This window comes from Nuphar pumila, chromosome 1, assembly GCF_984573655.1.
Source record: "Nuphar pumila chromosome 1, dmNupPumi1.hap1.1, whole genome shotgun sequence".
In the NCBI taxonomy this organism is placed as follows: domain Eukaryota; kingdom Viridiplantae; phylum Streptophyta; class Magnoliopsida; order Nymphaeales; family Nymphaeaceae; genus Nuphar; species Nuphar pumila.
This window is the reverse complement of record NC_143249.1, coordinates 44456077-44461376: the sequence shown is the minus strand read 5'-3', so window position 1 is coordinate 44461376 and position 5300 is coordinate 44456077. Positions and strand designations below refer to the sequence as shown.

General features: G+C 43.9%; 1 pseudogene; it reads right to left on the bottom strand.

Annotated features, from left to right (window-relative positions):
• Positions 1 to 1436: 1436 nt before the first annotated feature.
• LOC149848848 (E3 ubiquitin-protein ligase UPL6 pseudogene) lies at positions 1437 to 3713 on the bottom strand (annotated as a pseudogene).
• Between the last annotated feature and the right edge of the window lie 1587 nt (positions 3714 to 5300).

Genomic DNA, 5300 nt, shown 5'->3' with positions numbered 1-5300 from the left:
TTTGGACCGGGGATGAAGGGTATGAAACGGGGATGGAGGCGGGGGTGGGGGATAAAATCCATCCCCGCCGCGGAGGCGGGGCGGGGGTGGAGGATAAAATTTTGAGGCGGGGCAGGGGTGGAAACCTTGTCCCCCGCCCCGCCCCGCCCCCACTGCCATCCCTAGTGTTAAACTAGCGACAGTGGGACTACGTCAGAGGAACACGTCATTTTGGTGGCATGAGCGAACACGCTCAAACACGGACACTGATACATAGAGACAATATTTAAGACTACGTTAATATTTCTTTTCAATGTTTTAAACTATTATTTCAATAAAAAATTTATTTTTAACATTAAAAATATTTTTTTGATGGAACATTAAAAATGTCAAAGAATTAGTTTTTAACAATTAAAAAATAAAATTGTTATGTCCTATTTTTTCAAAAAAAATTCAAACGCATCCACATGTCCACGTGTCTTTGTGACATAGGCAATTTCTTGTAATTGTACTTTTGCATCGATTCAACTATCATAACCAAGGGGTCTCGGGTTCAAACCCAGATCATCCCCAACTTTCTTATAAAGAAAAAAAAATCAGTATTGCAAGATCTTTTAATATAAAAAATATTGGGGTTATGTCCCATAATTTTGCCCGAGATTATCCCACTAAGCAAATGCCACCTATGTATGTGACGGATAAACAAATTATGCTTATAAACTCTAGAAGTTTCACATTGTCTCATAATTCTTTTCATAGTTTTTCAGCTTTTCCAGGACAACCTTCTGACAGATATTTTAAAATGTGGTATTATAAGAAAATATAGTGACATGCTTAATTGATTTTCCTTTTTTTAAAGGCAAGCTGGGGTTAGGTAGACCCCCTACCAGTTATACAACGATACCATTGGGATTTGAACTTGCAACGTCCCAACACCAATTAACCCTGAATTTTGTGATGGAAGGGCAATGGCAATATGGGTGTGATTGGACAATTTGGGGAAGAATTCTCATGAAAATGAGAAATCTTAATCCAAAGAAGTCTTTAACTTGAGAATTCAAGTGTTTAAACCAATTGGGGAAAAGTCGAGAGAGAGAGAGTGAGGAACACACCCACTGCCTTTTGCTTAAGACTGCAACTTCTTATTGGTGGTATGTGATGGTCGAGCTCAAGGACACAGTAACCCAAGTTACCAACAATTTGAGGATAGTAGGGAAGTTGGGGGTTTGAGAATTCTCAAAATGACGACAAACATGGGAATCCTACATGGCATGATTAGTTGAGAAATGCGAATTCTCTCTCTCTAAATTTCCTGTATCCTATACGTTACCACCCACCGAAGTTAACAGAGACATAATACAAACAATACCATCTCGCATGCTCTTCAAATTTGAAAGTGTGTAGCTGATTCTAAACTACAGGCACCAAATTCCATTGAAGCTGATGCAGTTCATACACTAAACTTTGCTTAAACCCATACAGTCGGACACTGGATGCATCACAAACCCGTTCAGAAGAAACATCAAAAGATTGGAAAGTAATTGCACCACGATAGGAGACCCACTGAATTCAAGTATGGCTATGACTGCAAACAAAAAAATGAACAATAATCATATCAAGGAAAAAGATATTAAAATATGGCACACTATTTCTTAACCAGATTTACCGCAGGAATAATGAAGGAGAAAAAGTAGGTGGACAGGTTTCCTGTAAAAAGTTCCTCCACAGTGGGAAACATGTGGGCTGATCTCCTTTTATAATAATTGTCTCACATTTTACAAATTTGACCCCAATGCTCATATCTAACATAATACAATATAAGGGGCAAATAAGTAACACAGGAATTTTACAACATAAAGGACTCTACAACATAATATGGATCTGGACTCTCAACCTGATGCAGTGGGGGGACCGTGGTGCACGCGACGCAACGTGGGTGGCTTGCAACAACGCACATGGGTGTTGAAGAAAGAGATTCACGGCTGTTTCAATCATGTGATATGATGAGGTTGATAATGAAGACCACCGTGGTTGATATTTATTTTGCAATAACAGTCAATCTAACAATGAAATGAATTCAGAAAAAAGAAACAAGTGGATACGAAAATGATAAATCGAAAATGCTAAAAAGGGATTGTTGGAAAGGTAATCAGAAAACTCAGAAAAACTAAAAGCTGCGGTGATCCAATCTTCTTTGTCTGCACACAACCCTAGACTGGGCCTTTTAAAGGCTGTAGGTAGACCCGGATCTCGGGTCTGGGACCCGGATGGGACCTGAAGCATTCTTCATGCTGTTGTTGGGTCTGTGACGTATGGGACGTTCCGGACTTGCTCTGCATCATTCTCCCCTGGTTGGGAAGAAGTCGGCTCTGACAACTTATTGTCACCACAGTATGCATATAGATCAAACACACCTTCAGTAGCGGCCCTTTGTATATAAGATGTTGGTTCCAAATACTTGAATCCAGGAAGGCGTCCACGAGAGCATCTAGTAACAAACTTAAAAAATTTCTTTCGGTGCTCTGGTGAGAAGCCCCTTAGGCCTTCCCGAAACATCTCAATGTCAAGAGGCTCTTCATGATATCCACCAACATAATGTGCAGTTGAGCATAAGTCATCAGCATCCATACCATCAAGTGATCCTAAAATAAAGAGGTAGAGTTCATGCTCCTTGAATATCTCTATCCAATCTGGTTGTATGAGCTGTTGTAAATCGTGTCCACCTGGAAGGAGCTCCTCTTAAGTTTGCTTACCATACTTATTATTTACGACTACGAAATACAACCCTAACTCAGAAATGTCGCCTTTATAATGCTTCAAGAAAAGGAGGTGTTGGTACCATTCTGGGTCCAAAGAAGGCAAGTCATTGAGGTAGTTATGCTTCTGCTTCAACTTGCTCAAGAAGAAAGTCACAAACGATATTTTGACAAAAATACCCTCGAATATTGCCTTCTAAGGACAGTTCCAAGAAATCGAAAGTACTGGAGGTGTTGTTCATGTATCATTCCTAAGGCAGGGTTTGGAGATAACATGTGATCAGAGGTTTCCTTAAATAGGCCATATTGCACATCAAGAGCAGCTCTAGTTATGTTTTTCATAAAATCCTTACAAACCCCTCCTCCAACTATGCCAACCTCATTGACTCCCAATTCATTGACAAATGTCACCCGAATCATTCTCTTAAGATCCTTTTCAAACACCAGACTCAACTGACTAAATGCATCTTCAACAATTCGATCACGTCTTATTCTAAATCGGTGTCTAGTGAAAACAGCATGAGCCCCATTTGATAGTCGTATAGCTCCCAACTGTGAAGTGTAAATTCTGACTCTCCTAGTAAATGGCACCAGAAAAGGAGACTGCTTTAATATGTTGTTGGCTCTCGTGTTTTCACTTACAACCTGAGGAAAGAAATTTTCGCTGATTGCTTCGTGAGCATGAAAGTCATTAGGTGATATAAACTGCTGCTTGCTATTCCAATCTTGCAAGTGTGCCAAAAGCTCAGATGTCACAATACTAACTCTTTGGTCAATAAATTCAATCGAAAGCCACTTGTGACTGGAAAGATTCGCAGTAGATTTCTATCTTGTAGAGTTCTTTATAGGAACCACCCACAAGAGATGCCACAAAGCCTCCTTCAAAATGATTATTAAGGTCTCGACATCCTACAAAGTCAGTGGTTTCTGTTGTTCATAAAACTCTTCGTTGTGTATTATCATCAGCATGTGCCTCATGACCTGTTGAGGGAGTCGATCTCTATCACCTTGTGGCTGGCGCTCTGGGTGCGCCGGCTCATGCTGTACCAGTACTGTTGCTACTGGAGGTAGTCTCAGTCGGTTCCGAGCAGGAGGAGGAACTGGTTGAAATCGCTATTGAGGATCTGGTGGGGGAGGTGGTCCCAACAAAGGGAGATAGACTGGGTATGTAATAGAGTTAGGGTTTGGATTTGGATGACAGGTTTAGTTTGGGTTAGGGTTTGGGTTCGGATAATAGTTTGGGTTAGATGTGGATAGAGTATAGGGATTAGATGTGGATAGGGTATAGGGGTCTGGATTTGGGTAGAATAATGGGTTTGGATTTGAGTTGGATTTGGGTTTGGGTAGGGGTTTTGGATTTTGTGTTTATTCTAATTTGAATTTGAACCCGATTGGTTTTGGATCGGGTGTGACCCTAAAGTAATTGTCGAACCCAGATTTTGATAGGTTGGATCTAGGATCGAGTTGAGGAGGTAAAAGGCTTGGTTTGAACTCGATCCACAATCCATATGATTATGGGTCTGGTTTTGACCTGGCTTAAAGTAAAACAAGAGCTTCGTCCGGGTCCGATGCAGGCTTGGGTTGGTCTCAGATATCATGCTAGGGTCAAAACGATTGGGTTCGGCCAGATCCGGGACAAACCCCAAACTGGGCCCAACTGGGTAGGTTGGACGAAGGGGTTCGAGGCTAGGACCCGATCCCGGGGACCCAAAGGGCGGTCCCTAGGACCCGGGTCTGGGCCCCGCTACACCTAGTTCTGGGCTAGACCCTCTCGGGTTTGGACCCATCCACAAGGGTCTGTGACCCCCTGCGCGTTGGTGGGTTGCAGCTGCACCCCCACGCCCAGTCTCGTGAAATTGGGCCTGATCAGCCCCCAACCTGGCTGACATTGCAATGCCAACACCTTGACCCTGAGCCACACTCGAACCCTGCAGTCTGGGTTTGGTCTGCGGACCTGAGGTCGTGGCTCGAGGTCGGGTCTGTGCATTCACTCCATAGCTGGAGGGCCCGTCAGCAAACACTGAGTTCTGCTGGACGACCCCCACTCCGGAATCGATAGCTGCAAGCATGCCTGGGTGAGAAAAGGGTACTGGTTGCGAGAGGTTGTCGTGACCCGCATCCATGTGCAGAGCCTCCTCAATGCCCTCTCGTTGTGCCACACACTGGAACGTCAACTGGGCTGGACCGGTGGCTACGGGATCCGCAGGGTTAATCGCACGCTCGCCTGACTGGTTCATTTGCATTGCGTGCGCATCCATCGGTGATTCAAGAATGATCATCTGCGCCTCGATCCCGTCCACGTGTTTTGACAGACCGACTACCTCCTTGTCTAGGCATAGCAGATCTTCCTGGATCGTTGTCAACATGTCCATCATCCGTATCATCGGATCTTCGTTGTCGGTCTCATGTCGCGCCTTCCCACTCGCAGGATCGTCCCTCACTTCTTGCAACATGTCGTTGACCAAGGAAGAGAGGCTGGGCTCTGATACCATTTTGATACAGTGGGGAGACCATGGTGCACATGACGCAACGTGGGTGGCTTGCAACAACGCACACGAGTGTTGA